The sequence below is a fragment of the Hibiscus syriacus genome, unplaced genomic scaffold, assembly GCF_006381635.1.
Source record: "Hibiscus syriacus cultivar Baekdansim isolate YM2019G1 unplaced genomic scaffold, ASM638163v2 tig00110328_pilon, whole genome shotgun sequence".
Taxonomy (NCBI): domain Eukaryota; kingdom Viridiplantae; phylum Streptophyta; class Magnoliopsida; order Malvales; family Malvaceae; genus Hibiscus; species Hibiscus syriacus.
Window position 1 is genome coordinate 6,386,721 of NW_024062685.1, and position 15,719 is coordinate 6,402,439.

General features: G+C 31.7%; 1 pseudogene; it reads right to left on the reverse strand.

Moving 5' to 3' along the window:
* LOC120118330 overlaps positions 1-15,719 on the reverse strand; it is a 52,417-nt pseudogene that overhangs the window by 24,580 nt on the left and 12,118 nt on the right.

The window sequence follows — 15,719 nt, forward strand, 5'->3', positions numbered from 1 at the left end:
CTATCGAAAATGTTAAAAAATATTAATATTTTAGGTAAAAAATAATATCTTAGATAATTTTTTATCAGAAATGTTAAAAAATAATAACAGTAACAATTTTTTTTAATAGTATATTAAAGCTGTGCGACCTTTTTTTTTTTTCCAACCTGCAGCTCAAGGATTGCGATTGATTCATTTTGAAACTAGTGATGCCTAATGCCCACACAGCATAATCATTTACTTTCTATGTGGTAAATTTTCAACTCTGTAAGTCTTGGTTTGATGGATACTTTTGGAGAAAAAAGAATATGAACGTAAGCCTTTTGTATGGGATCTGATGTCTCAATAATACACCTTTTTAGTGTTATTTTACACACAAATTGTTCATAAATTTATAATACCATATATAAACTTCAGTTATGTACAATTATATATATTAATATTTAATTTGATTTTGTTTTTCTATATTATTAAAAGGCTTAAATATAAAAAAAGTTTGAGAGTTAATTATTTTTATTTAAAATTAAATATTTTAATTATTCTCAGTATTTAATCTTAATTCTATCTTTAGTCCCAATATTTATATACAAAGGAAGTTTGAGATTGATAATTGTTCGTCCGATAGATTAAAAAAATTAGTGTATAAGAGTCGATTACAAAATTAATTGTACACGTGTTTAAATTATTATTTTTATTTTATATTGATCTTAAATTATTGAATATTTTAATTTTATCCTCAATATATAATTCATGTTCTGAATTGGTTGTCAATTTTTTAACATTCCAATTTCATCTTTAAATTATGATTCTCATTTTAAATTGATCCCAAAACAATTGAACGTTCCAATTTTATCTTCAAACTATCGATATGTTATTTAAAATGTTCAGAAGTTTATAGATCAATTTAGAATAAGAACTATAATATTAAGATTAAATTAGAATGTTCAAAAGTTTAGAACCATTTTAAATTGAGAGTAATAACTTGAGAATTAAATTATAATATCTAAAAAAATTAAAATTAATTTAAAATATGAATTATAATTTGAGAATATATAATATAATTAACTCGTGAATTATGTGTGTAGTGATCATAGAGGATTCTGTTGGAAACAACAAGTGAATTTAATTGATGAATTTAATATTTATATTAAATTCATATTTCTTTTAAATATTATAAATTAAAAGATATTATTTAATTTAAATATTAACAGGAAAATTATTATTTTGGATATGTCAAATTAAATAGATATTTATTATCTACTTATTTAATTTTTAATATTAGAGATAATTAAATAATTTTGAATATTTTAAGGTAAAAATATTATCTTTTAGAGTTCGAATATAAATTAATAACATTATTTTTAGTAAATTCTCCTTTTAAGAATCCTCTATTTATGCTAATCTTCTATGCTAAAAAAAATCTCAGAATTCAATAACTTTTACTTTCTTAAAAAAAATATATTCTTTCGTTCTTAAAAAATATTTTATCTCCTCCTCCATAGTTTTCCGACAATAGACGAAGGTAATGATAGTGACTTTGAAAGTTTGTGTAATTGTTCGTTCATCATTTAGTTGTTGTATTCTGAGAGACAAACAATCAAAGATCTCGAGCACTAACCGAAAATCTATCTTAAGAAAATTATTTAGCGACATGCCTTAACTGTTTCCAAACAAAATCAAAGATTATTTTTCCGTTTAATTTGTTTTAATATTTAAGAAATTTAATTTTTTCTTTTTTTTTCTAAGGTTCGTTTTCGCCTCATATCATTATTTCGAATAATAATAGATTTTGTCATCATAGGTCATCTTAATTAGATCAATTATGTGATTTTATGAGACTTTTGTGAGCAAATATGGGGGCTGGGCTTGACGATATACTGGTGATCAAATGCAAACCACTAGATGAAGTATAGACGGAAATGATACAACACCCAGCAAAAAGTAGTGTGATAAAAAGGTAATCTAAGACAAGATAAACACAAATATAGTCATCGTCATCACAATAATAACATGTGAGGTAGGTAATATCCTCTACGCCACGGATACTTCTGCTGTACGGTGTCTAAAAAACGGTTAAAAAATAACGTCATCAGTTAAAAAAGTGATCGATTAAAATTTAGACCGGTTATGTTTTATCATTTAACCAGAAATATTATCAAGCACAATAACATATTAAGTAGCGCTTATATAATGTAATATGTAGCACTTATATAATAAAATAGGCATTTAACCGAAAATATTATCAAGTACAATAACATATTAGGTAGCGCTTATATAATGTAATAGGTAGCGCTTATATTGACCTATTTTCTCATAAAACCGGTAAATTTCAACCGGTTACATTGTAAATTAACCTATTACATTATAATTATCGGTTTCGATGTTTTGGGATCGATAAAATTTTAAATGTATCGACACTTTATGCATGCAGCTGTTTGTGCTTTCATTTTGCAAAAAAATTATCGACACATATTTAAAGAGTGTCGATACATAATGTAGACATATTTGCTAATTAATCGGTATATTTTTACCGGTTACATTTTAACCTGTTAATAATTATCAGTTTCAATGTATTGGGATTGATACTTTTTTATAAATGTATTGGCAGTTTATGCGTACACCTCGTCTGGACAAATGTATCGACATAAATTTAAAAAATATCGATACTTTATGTTGACCTATTCTCTCATTAACCCAATATATTTCTACCGGTTACATTGTGAATGTATCGACACTTTACGCGTGTCTGTCGTTTGGCCATTCATTATAGACAATAAGTATCGACACAAATTATAATAGTGTTGATACGTTATGTTGACCTGTTTTATAATTAACCATTATATGTATACTGGTTACATTGTTAATTTACCTATTATATTATAATTATTTGTTTCGATGTTTTTGGGGTCAATACTTTTGGAAAATGTATCGACACATATATTTACATATGTATCGAAACAAATATTTGTGTTTACTAATTTTGTCATTAAAAAAGTATATTTTTACCACCTACATTGTAATTTTACCTATTACTTTAGAGTTATTGAATGTTGTAGTTATTGTATATACATGAATATGTCCTGCAAATTTAATATTGTACCCACCCTTCAACTACCACTATCAATACCACATCCTATTAAAAGCACCACTGAAACATGTTGTTCAATGAACCTTTACTTACATCTCCATCAACTCCTGTTGGGACTACTGAAATTGCACAACAAAATTTTTGCCATGGATCATACTGGTGCAGTCAATGTTAAGCCAACCGATGAATGCCATGAAGTACATAATGTTAATGAATCTGACATATTAGTTTGTAAGCTCTTCTCTTCACGTGATCAAGCTTGGTACTTTTACAGGGGATTCACACGAGAACATGAGTTTAGTGCACGTCGGGGAACATCACGGCTTGACATGGAAAAGAGTGTGAAGACACAAGAATTTTGTTGTTCGAAAGAAGGGTTTCGAGAATCAAAAGTCAATACCGTTGATCGTCAACGTGCTCATACGCCGATCACAAGAACATGATGCAAGGCTAGAGTCATAGTTACAATAACAAATACAAACGATCAGTGGGTTATAAGTAAGTCATATCAGAAACATAATCATGCATTGTGCACACCTGCTATGATACCATTTATGCGTTCTAATAGAGTTGTAAGTAAGGCTGATATCAATGAGGCAATAACATTGAAAGAGGTCGGTGTTGGCACGTCACAAGTAATGAACTATTTAACGCAACAGGCAGGGGGCTATCATAATGTTGGATTTACACATAAAGACCTCTACAATGCACTTTAAAGAGGTAAAGCAAAGGAAATCGTCGATGGGGATGTGAATGCACTTATTGCTTATTTGATTATAAGAAACATGATGATCCCGGGTTTTTTGTGACATACTCGGTAGATGAATCAAGAGCGTTGCATAATCTTATTTGGTTGGATTCTACATCGAGATCAGATTACATATGCTTCGGTTATGTAATTTCGTTCGACACAACGTACAAAAATAATTTGTACGGTCGACCAATTATGCCTATTGTCGGTGTCAATCATCACCATAACACAATTGTGTTTGCTACATAATTTTTTAGAAGCCATGATGAACAAATCGCCTATTTCAATTGTCACCGATGGGGATAGGGCAATGCAGAGGGCTATCAAATCTGTTATCCCTAATGCTAAGCATAGATTATGTTCTTGGCTTCTTTCTCGCAATGCACAAGCTAATATTGGTGACCCAAAATTTACAGCAGTATTCTCAAAATGCATGGCTTCCTGGTGGACAACCGACGAATTTGATATTCAATGGCATTAAGTTGTTTTAGAATTCAACGTCGAAAAGCATCTATGGGTGATTGAGAAGGGAAATACTCGACACTTATAGGCACAAACATATCTAACCGGTCATTTCTTTACTAATATTCGCTCAACACAAAGGTGCACGTATATGAATGCTTCACTCGCAATTGCACTGAAACACAAGAAGACTTATTTAGATGTTGTTTGTGCTATTAAAGATGGAGTTAGTAGAATACGTCTGAACGAGTTGAAAGTGGATTACTTAATTTCCCAGACGAAGCCCTTCCAGATCACAAAACTGGTTGAATTTGAAAGTCATGCTTCTGAGATTTTTACGCGCGAATCTTTTCATGTGTTCTAAGAAGAACTTCAACGGGAGACACTGTACTGGATTCAGGAAGAGATTCAGTCCTTATCAGATGGATGTTAATATTTTTATTTGAAAAAGTACAAAGAAAAAATAGGACATTTGAAATTAGTTTTGATTCTCGTACAAAAACCCTAAATTGCTCATAAAAAAAATTCGAGACCGTTGGACTTCTATGTCGCCATCAACTTCACGTTTTGAAGCACTTGGATTACACATATTTGCCTGGGTCTTTGATTCAAAGTAAGTGGACTAAGGATGCGAAGACTTCTGCACCCAGTTTTGTTGATTTGAATGTGCCTCCAGAAATAATGCAAATGCCAAAGTTTGCTTCTCTACGTGCAACAACAAGTATGTTATGCTACGCTGCATCAAAGACAGACGCGTCTTTCAAAATCGCAAGAGATGAGATGAAAAGACTAATAGAAGAATTTGAGAACTCGTTTGGTTTGAATGATTCAGTCAATCAAAGTAGTGTATTAAACAACGTTCACGGCCCTCAACGAAAACAACGCAAGCGAAAAGAAGTAACAAAGAACAAGGTCGAGAAGAAAATTAGGCGATGTGGGTTCTGCAACGGTGAGGGACATAACAAACTAACATGTCCTTAAGTCAAGCTGGGTTTGAATACAAGCACGCAGTCTACTTCAACTGATTTTTTTGAAGATGAAATGGAATGGTTATTCAGTCCAACACATGATGTTAGAGACATTTGGAATAATGCAGAGAATGATCTCCATATATCATAAGTATCAACATGACTCCTACTGTGTATAAGAAACATGTACAACAACCTATTGTTATTGTTAACTTTTCTCATCTCATACATAATTACATTCACATTCAAATTGTCAGTACGTTAAGTATTGTAAACCACAACATTCAATCTACGACTTTTAACAATTTAACCGCAAACTTATTTTTAATTCCACTTACAAAATCACCAGTGCCCCTCTAGAACTGATCGTTTCCATCCGCCGTCAACTTCAAATTATCCAGGTTAATCATGTTGACTGCATAGCCAATAAAACTTGGGGGTCCAAATGGTCAGCTAAGAATTGGTAAGGCAAGCTTTCTTTGGGGGTTTAGGGACTGAATCCCTCCAACGTAAGGAGTTCATGTTTGAAGATTACAACTATATTCGTATAAAATTAAAAACAATTATTCAACAACTGAATACAACTATTTAATGTAATGTTCAATCATGTACTCCTTACTTTGTAGGGATTTAGTCCTTAAACCCTCAAGAGAAGCTTGTCTTACCAATTCCTATCTTACCATTTAGACCCTGAAAGGGTGTTTTATTGGCTATACAGTCAACATGATTATGAGCTTCTTTCATCATTTTGCATTCAGTCAGACTGTAGAGATTTGAAATTTTTAATAAATTAAAAGTTCTTAAAAACTTGAATCCAATTACCATTTTAAGAACAATTACATGAATGCATTGATACTTACTGGTCGCTTTCGATTTTCTTCAATGTTGATACACTGGGGCTCCATTTGAAGGTCATCACCGTTGGAGTGGAAGAGTTCTCTGCCTTTAGGGTTTTTCGATTTGAGTTTTGTATATAAATAATGAAGGAAAAAAAACACGCGTAATTTTAAAAAGTGTCAACACAAATTTAAAAACTGTCGACACATTATGTTGACCTATTTTCTATTTACACCGGTAAATTTCAACCTGTTACATTGTAAATTGACCTATTACATTATAATTTTTGGTCTCGATGTATTTGGGGTTGATAGTTTTATAAATGTATCGAAACTTTATGCGTGGACATTGGTTGGCATTCATTATGGACATAAAGTATCGACACAAATGTACAAAGTATCGATACATTATGTAGACCTATTTGCTCATAAAACTGGTAAATTTAAACCGGTTACATTGTAAAGTGACCTATTACATTATAATTTTCGGTCTCGATGTATTTAGGGTCGATACTTTTAATAAATGTATCGACACTTTAAGCGTGCACATAGTTTGGGAATTCATTATGGATAAAAAGTATCGACACAAATAAATAAAGTGTCGATACATTATTTAGACCTATTTTCTCATAAAACCGGTAAATTTAAACCGATTACATTGTAAAGTGACCTATTACATTATAATTATAGGTTTCGATGTTTTTGGGATTGACACTTGTTATAAATGTATCGACACTTTGTTGTGCACTTGGTTTTTAAAATACACTCTGGACAAAAAGTATCGACACTTGTTGGATTTGTGTCGATACTTTATGTATACTTGTTTTCTAAAAAACCGGTATATTTAGGCCGGTTACATTGTTATTTTACCTATTACATTATAATTATGAGTTTCGATGTTTTTGGGATCGACACTTGTTATAAATGTATCGACACTTTGTTGTGCACTTGGTTTTTAAAATACACTCTGGACAAAAAGTATCGACACTTGTTGGATTTGTGTCGATTCTTTATGTATACCTGTTTTCTCATAAACCCATATATTTAGACCGGTTACATTTTTAATTTACCTATTACATTATAATTATGGGTTTCTATGTTTTTGGGATCGACACTTGTTATAAATGTATCGACACTTTGTTGTGCACTTGGTTTTTAAAATACATTCTGGACAAAAAGTATCAACACTTTTTGGATTTGTGTCGATACTTTATTTATACTTGTTTTCTCAAAAATCGGTATATTTAGGCCGGTTACATTGTTATTTTACCTATTACATTATAATTAGGGGTTTCAATATTTTTGGGATCGACACTTGTTATAAATGTATCGACACTTTGTTGTGCACTTGGTTTCTAAAATACACTCTGGACAAAAAGTATCGACACTTGTTGGATTTGTGTCGATACTTTATGTATACATGTTTTCTCATAAACTGGTATATTTAGACCGGTTACATTGTTAATTTACTTATTACATTATAATTATGAGTTTCGATGTTTTTGGGATCGACACTTGTTATAAATGTATCGACACTTTGTTGTGCACTTGGTTTTTAAAATACACTCTGGACAAAAAGTATCGACACTTGTTGGATTTGTGTTGATACTTTATGTATACATGTTTTCTCAAAAACCGGTATATTTAGGCCGGACACATTGTTATTTTACCTATTACATTATAATTATGGGTTTCGATGTTTTTGGGATCGACACTTGTTATAAATGTATCGACACTTTGTTGTGCACTTGGTTTTTAAAATACACTATGGACAAAAAGTATCGACACTTGTTAGATTTGTGTTGATACTTTATGTATACCTGTTTTCTTAAAAACCGGTATATTTAGGCCGGTTACATTGTTATTTTACCTATTACATTATGTCTATGTGTTTCGATGTTTTTAGTATCGACACTTGTTATAAATGTATCAACACTTTGTCGTGCACTTGGTTTGGAAATACATTATGGACAATATGTATCGACACGAATGAATAAAACAAATTCATTATGCACATTATCACTAGTGTTGATATTTGAAAAATGTAAGTTGTTACCTTAGAAATGGAATTTGATGTTTTCTCCCGATGCATCCGTTGAGTAAGTTGTTTTTTGGATGGATGGAATTTCGGTTTAGGGCTAATATTTATAGTGGAGCCAAAATTTACATTTAAATTCAAACTCAAATTGAAATTCAAATTAAAACTCTAATTATAAATGAAATGAAAATGAAATGCCATGTTAAATTGAACATGAAAATTGCATAATTGATTCATACTGTACAATTAACATGCGTTATGAACCACAAAGACGGTAAAAGACAATATTGATTCAGTACAAAACTGAGTTGTGAGTTGATAGGGTTGTCACACTTGTAACATGGAAGAGATAGATAGACCCATCCGAATGGAATATTTACTGTCATTGAAACACTCTCAACTCTAGATCTAGGTGAATTAGACTATTTCTAGCAACCCGTTTAATTATAGACCAGTCTATATCATTTTCATTTGAATCCCCTTTATTCGCTACACCTAAACCCTTCACAATAGTTTCCGGAGATATATATATATCCTTCCCCATGACATGGGTATTAATTCCTATTATATTACTCTTATTAGGCTCATACTCGAAGGAAGCATTGTTGTAGAAGACTCTAACTAGGTTGGGGTAATATTTTGGTTCTACACCAAGGAATTCAAGCCAACCTTAAGATGTAAACGTGAATTTAAAACTAAAATCATATTTATCATCGAACAAGAAACCCAAGTCAATGAGATGTTCGGGACGAATATTCCTTACTTTAAAACTCATTTGCCATCTTTCTTTCTCCGCATCGGATCTAAAGTTGTCAGTTTCGAACGACCTGATTTCCTCATGAAGTGGTGATTGTTTGAGAAGGAGGTTGTGGTTGAGAAGAGCTAGGTTGGGAAGAGGTGGGTTGAGAAGAGTTTTGAGAAATACCCCGCTTCCGACGCTGACGTTTTCGAGCCATTTTGGGTGTGGATGTTGTTACATTGGAACAAAAACACATTAAGGAAAAAAAAGACCAATCTGCAAATCAAACAAACCCTAATTTATGGAAAAATATCGACAAATCTACTTGAATATCTTATCGTAACAGTTATGAACGCTGGTATTCCTCAAAGTCGATGAGTTCTCTTCTGCCTTTAGGTTCATGGTTTTTTGATTTGGAGTTTGTATCATATAAATAATGAATGAAAAAAATGAGTAATTTAAAAAGGTATCGACACAAGTTAATAATGTGTCGATACATTATGGTGACATGTTTTCAAATTAAACCGGTATAATTGCAAAATGACCTATTACATTAAAATTTTGGGTTTCGATGTTCTTAGGATCGATACTTGTTATAAATATATCGACACTTTTTCTTGCACTTGGTTTTTAAAATACACTCTGGACAAAAAGTATCGACACTTGTTGGATTTTTGTCGATACTTTATGTATACATGTTTTCTCATAAACTGGTATATTTAGATCGATTACATTGTTAATTTACCTATTACATTATAATTATGGGTTTCGATGTTTTTGGGATCGACACTTGTTATAAATGTATCGACACTTTTTAGTGCACTTGGTTTTGAAATACAATCTGGACAAAAAATATCGACACTTGTTTTTTTTTGTGTCGATACTTTATTTATACATGTTTTCTCAAAAATCGGTATATTTAGGTCGGTTACATTGTTATTTTACCTATTACATTATAATTAGGGGTTTTGATGTTTTTGGGATCGACACTTGTTATAAATATATCGACACTTTGTTGTGCACTTGGTTTTTAAAATACACTCTGGACAAAAAGTATTGACATTTGTTTTGTTTGTGTCGATACTTTTTGTACACATGTTTTCTCAAAAACTGGTATATTTAGACCGGTTACATTGTTAATTTACCTATTACATTATAATTATGAGTTTCGATGTTTTTGGGATTGACATTTGTTATAAATGTATTGACACTTTTTAGTACACTTGGTTTTGAAATACATTATGGACCAAAAGTATCGACACTTGTTTTATTTGTGTCGTTATTGTTTGTAAACCTATTTTCTCATAAACCGGTATATTTAGACCTGTTACTTTGTTAATTTACCTATTACATTATAATTATGGGTTTCGATGATTTTGGGATCGATACTTGTTATAAATGTATCGACACATAAGTTTACCATTCTCTCACTAAACCGGTATATTTTACCTATTAAGTTTGAGAACCATACTTGGACAAAATGTTGGAATCAAATCTTTGTGTTTATTAATTTTGTCATTATTATATTCTATTTTAACCAACTACATTGTAAATTTACCTATTACTTTAAAGTTATTGCATTTTGTAGTTATTGAACATACCTAAATATGGAATGGCCATTCAGTCCCGCACATTATGACAATTATGTTAGTGACATTTGGAATAATGCAAACAACAATCTCCATTTATCGTAACTATCAACATGACTCCTACTGTGTATAAGAAACATGTACAAAAAACATTTGGATAACTTTTCCCATCTCATACATAATTACATTCACATACAAAATTATAAATCGTATACAAAATTAAAAATCTTATACAAAATTAACCCTACATTTACATCATCCATTCCTTTTGTTATTATTGTGTAGCATGACAACTTTTGTCATCTTCACTCTTAGTTGATTTTTATTGTGGCTTACGAGATCGTTTAATATTCGCATACGATCTCATTCTCCAACAACCTATATTCAAATTGTCAGTACATTAAGTATTGTAGACCACAACATTCAATCTACGACTTTTAACAATTTAACCGCAAACTAATTTTTAATTCTACTTACAAAATCATCAGTAGCCCCTCTAGAACTGATCGATTCCATCCACATCATCACATAAATGCCGTAATCATGTCCATTCGATTGCTCGTTTATCTTATGCTCCGTGAATTTGAATCTTTGCAAGGGGAAATTTCCTAGAGATCCACATGATTCTACCCAAATGCGTTTCTTATTATAACTATCTAATATTTTCATCTGCATTAAAAAATATAAAGTTATGATCCAAACAAATTATGCATTAAAATTTATATAATTTCCTTTCATACATATCAATCTCTTAGCATCATTCACTCTCTGTTTAGCTGCTTCAGAAGTAAACAGACTATCATATACAGTTGCAACACGATCTACCATATCCAACACCAACAGATACCAATGTGAATTATTGTGGTTTATTATGATCATGATCTGTAACAAATTTCATACCCAATTTGACAAAATTCAACATTATATATCCAAAAACATCATTTATGCTTATTCGTATGGTGTCTTACCTTCTCACAGTTGGTGAATTTCATATAGTTATGCAATATGGGACCCCAAAAACTCACAATACCCTCAACATTACAGGCGTTGTCCAACGCCTGTTGCTATAATTATGTGACAATCATTATTAATTTACCGTCTATAACATTACTTTTCAACATTTATTAATTTAACTCACCGCTAAGTGGTATAGAATGTAGCCAATCATCCGACCTGACTTTTTAGAATCGTAGCATACTGTCCAGGCGAGAAAATCAATAACCTAACAAAATTAATTACACAATCAGAATATATTCAATAGGTTTTAACTTTTAATCGATGTCTACTTACCACACCGCCAACCCATTCACTAGGCTTCAACGTTGCATCGTCGGATTCACTAGCGTATTCATTTCCCATTGAGATTACAGAACATCTGTATGAATCATTAGGATTAATATATTGTCATGAAATATTTAAATATCACTCACAAAGTAATATATTTAACTTACCCCGATTCTAACCTACTATTCCATAAATAATTACAAATTGCAGCTTCGACCGGTTCAATTCCACTTGGAATAACCGCTTTTTCAACCTACAGTTTTGCATACAAATTTTTGTCATAACAACATGATAAAAATCAAATTAAGTTTTCTTTTATTCAACTTACCTTCTGCTTCTTCTTCTGGGGTGCAGGACATTCCGAATCCAAATCTGCATCTATAACACTCTCCGGTGTATAGATGTTAGTGACATCATTTCTCCTCATTTCCTCTATCTTTTCTTCTTCCTCCATCTTCTCTTCTTCAAATTTTTTCAGTTCATCATATTTTTGCTCGACATAGCTCTTCATCTCTTTTGTTTCGCCCTTCATTTCCCCCCTTCATCCAAGTTTTTCTCAACCACCTCCTTCACCCCCGTAAGTTCACTCCTTAATTCCACAACCTCCTTGACAACTACATCAATTTTTCCACCCGTCAACAGATTAAGTTCCCTCAACACCTCAACTTCATTCACCACTACATCTATCTTTCCTTCCATTTCCCCCTTATGCCTCTTAAGTGTCTCTTCGACTCTTGATTATCTTTTATGAATATCAAAAAGGATTTTTTTAATATCAGCCAATTCAGACATCAAAATGTCGAATTTACTCTGTTTTCCCTCACCGTAATCCCCCCGACCGTCATCCAATCCTCCAACCATCTCTTCTTCCTTCTCCATTGCCTCGTCTGCTTCCTCTGCCTCATCTACCTCCTCTGCCTCCTTGACAATAACCTTCAAAATTAAATTTGTATTACGACATTGATTATATTTTTAATATTATTTAATTACATTTATTACCATTTCTAGCTTCCTCGGTCTATCCAACTTCAACTTTGCCATCACTCTAACCACCTCTTTCTTCCCCCGTGCACGGATGCATGCCACTCTATTTCTTTCATAAGCCGGCAAACTATCACAGCCTGACCAAAAATCGAACAGTGCAATATGCATTTATAATAAAAGTTATCATTTTATATAATAACTATACTATCATTTTATATAAAAAAATAAAAACATTCTTCAACTCAGTTACCTCTAAGATTGTTGTGCACCCTTTGAGGTATCTCTGGTTGCCATTTTGAAAGGTGATTATTGATTCAATCAATATCGAATGGACATATTCAGCCCAATTGAATTCACCCTTCAAGCCTTCATCGCAAATGAGCTTCATATTGTCCTTGTTCGTTAACGTACCACCTGTTGGACAAAGAAATATCCCGACAAGGTACAATAGAACTCGGGCCTTCAGGTCATCCCCCCCGTAAGATACACTTTTGATATCCTCTTCAACTTCAACATATCTCACCTTCTGATTCAAACCATATTTGGAGGCAAGTGATTTCCAGTTCTTACTCCTACAGACTTCTACAACACTTTTGCCTTTGTTTTGTACCCCCAAGATGGCTGCAGCAGTCGATACCCTCAGAGAGAATAAATAATCACCATATTTAGCAATACATTGTTTGACATCAAATTGCTCCATCAAGGATCGACACAATTCACTCTGAATTGGTCGATCCCCTACTCCTATCAATGATCCAAACCCCATTTCCCTCAGCACATTCAATTGATCCTTCTCTTTAAGGTGTTCAATTAATGAATTCACCCTTTTTATGCTGCACCTTGTCGACACTTTCTACATTTTTTAACAATATATAATGTTATTGTTCTTATATATCTTGTATCAACATATTTACAAGTTTAATGAATACCTTCTTTTCATGTGCTTTCATCCGTTCTTTGTATTCTTTACTATCATTCCTTGACTGTGTGATGTAAGGTTCCTTTTCAGCATCACTCATAGAATTCCATTTCGACCTCACATCTTCTGTCACCTAATATTAAGCATAAACGTTTCTTAATCAATACATTAACACTAAATAATACTCAATGTCAATTTCATTTTACATACCGAACCGCTGTGTGTGTCATCTTCCTTCATCCTTTTGCATTCGGCCATACTGTCAACATTTAAAATTTGTAATCAATTTAAAGTTCTTAAATACTTTAATCCAATTACCATTTTAACAATAATAACAAAAAGATATTAATACTTACAAGAAGTACATATATCCACCCTTTGGTTGCTTTTCACCCATTGACTTCATTTTTCCTTCATATATCAGTTTGCGCAAATCAAATCAAATACTGCTTACATACACTTTATTCAATATACAAAAATCAATAACCACTCTTTGTAGTAAAACTATTGGTCTTCAAAGTAATTTGAATGGACACTACAACAAGTATCGGCACATTTATACAACCTAAAATATCATTTTCTACCTATAATATCATTTTCTACCTATAATATTAAATAAAAGTATTGATATTTATATTTATCATCTACCTAGAATATCACTTTCTACATGTAATTGGTCACAAATGCTTATTTACTTCGAAAACCCCAAACAACAACACATAAAAATCCTATTTCCGATTACTGTAATAATAAAAAATCAAGGTTTCAACAACGTACCTTTTGATTTGACTGCAACAACAAACAAACAAAACTTCGCCGTAGAAACGCCTTCTGAAATGCAACAACAATTACGCTTCGATTTCAAAAACTCTATCTATTTTCAGAGGAAATTTAGCTATGCCTTTATATTTACACCGGATATGTTATTTATATTTAATCGATACAACTACCTAAGTGTCGATACTTTTATGTTAAGTGTCGATACTTTCGATAGGATATTTACCTATTTCTTTGAAAGTATCGATAATTTATTACGCGTACTTATTAAAGTATCGACACTTTCAACATATCCGGTAGCATTTTGAGACCGATTTTATCATATATTTACATGTTATATTGTTATGGATCGATACATTTTTTAAAAGTATCGACACTTTATAGGCGCTATAACTTCTTCTCTTTTAAATTCCAAAAGTGTCGATACTTATATTAAATTATTGACACTTTCAACATATCCGGTATCTTTTTACCGGTTTTGTCATTTTTGAGACCTGTTTTGTCATATTTTTACATGTTATATTGTTATGGATCGATAAATTTTCATAAAGTGTCGACACTTTTTAGGTGCTATAACTTCTTCTCTTTTAAATTCAGAAAGTGTCGATACTTATATTAAATTATCGACACTTTCAACATATCTGGAAGCGTTTTACCGGTTTTGTCATTTCGAGACCAGTTTTTTCATATTTTTACCTATAATATTACTATAGAGCGACACATTTTTCATTTGTATCGACACAAACCGACAAACTAAGTTTGTCGGTTGCCTAATTTTTTAATATTTCTTCATGATTTAGACCTACTACATTATTATTACTCAATATTTCTGGTAACGCTAAACCGAATTTATTAAATATATTATAATGTATCCAATAACGCTATATATTAACTATATATTAATCCGCCTTTTCTGAGACAATCCCCACGCCACCTGGCTTATATACACAGAGAACACTCTCAAGTACACATTATGCGAGCTTTTTCTCCTTTTAAGATAATTTTAATGCATGTTTGATAAATTATTAAAAAAATGTCGTGTGCTTGTTGTATGTACTTATATAAGTATTAGACAATATCTATTTAAAGATAACTCTTAAGTATTTGACTTTGAATGCTCACATATCTAGTATTCCAATTGCTCGAACATGAGACCTCAAAAAAATAAGAACAAATATTATTGCTCGATTTGAGCTCGAGGGATAGTGTTTTTTTAAGCTAAGATGATTACAAAGTAGTATTTGTTCTAAATACTTCCAACCATGTGACAACGAACGCTCAATCATCTTGTTGCAGTCGTTGGTG